The sequence below is a fragment of the Galeopterus variegatus genome, unplaced genomic scaffold, assembly GCF_000696425.1.
Source record: "Galeopterus variegatus unplaced genomic scaffold, G_variegatus-3.0.2 Scaffold6836, whole genome shotgun sequence".
NCBI lineage: Eukaryota > Metazoa > Chordata > Mammalia > Dermoptera > Cynocephalidae > Galeopterus > Galeopterus variegatus.
The window spans coordinates 112136-113145 of record NW_007732947.1 but is presented as its reverse complement, the minus strand read 5'-3'; positions in this window follow the sequence as shown (position 1 = coordinate 113145).

The window sequence follows — 1010 nt, the reverse complement described above, 5'->3', positions numbered from 1 at the left end:
CTGTCCTGGGCACTTGCTGAATAGAGCCTTGTTCTCCATCGCTGGTGAGGGCGCCACATAGCGAGGGCAGCCCCCAGGGGGCTGTGACGCTTTTATCCCAAGAGGCCAGGCTGTCAGGCTGGGGTGCAACGCAAGCCCCCTGTTCAATGGACTTCTCGGAAAGCGTCCGAGGGGGTGCTGGGGTACAGTGGGAAGCAGGCTGTGTGCCTACCCCTGGCCATTGTGTTTGTGCCAAGGTGAGTCATCTAGTGGGCACGAGGAGAAGGCCCTGGGGGTGGCCAGCCCAGCGCTGCCAGGTCTCCAGCTTGCAGACAAGGCCTGGCTGCTTGCCCTCTCCCCAGCTCTCAGAGCTGGCTCAGGCCCCTGAGCTCATCAGAGCAACACCCCTCCTCCCCACCAGGGGATATGTTCTTCCTTTGGGCATGTCATGGGCTGCCCGCTGAGGTTTCCCCTGTGAGTCCCAGCGTAGAGAGGCGGGTGAGAGCCCCTTAGGCTCTAGTCACATCTGAGCCTAGGTCTGAGCAGTGACAAGTGCAGAGGGGAGCCTGGAGGAGGGGTGTCCAGTGACCGTTGACCTGCTGCAGGTTGGGGAGCTGGGGAAGGACAGGAACTTTAAAGGAAGAGCAAGACTAGGGATGAGTCCTTGTCCCAGCTCTCGTCTCCATGGCTAGGAGTGGCTCACCCCTCCATGTTGCCCAGCAAGTCAAAGTGTGCAGTCTTCCCTTTTAGTTCAAGTAAAATCTAGTTGAAATGAGGGCAAAGCTGTCCTGGAGAGAAAAGTTGTAACCAGAGCAGGACGGGCTTGTCAGCGAAGCTCAGTGAATTGTACCTGTATGTGTGAGACACGAGTTTGCTTCAGCACCAGTGGATGGGATCTCCCAGCCTTCACCCCCTCAGCTACCTCCCTGGGCCCCTGTCACAAGCCCAGGCTCCTTCCTCAACCTCTACCCGATCCTCAGACCCATCCCCACATTTAGCCCTTAACTATCTAAAGGTGTCTGCACAGAGAA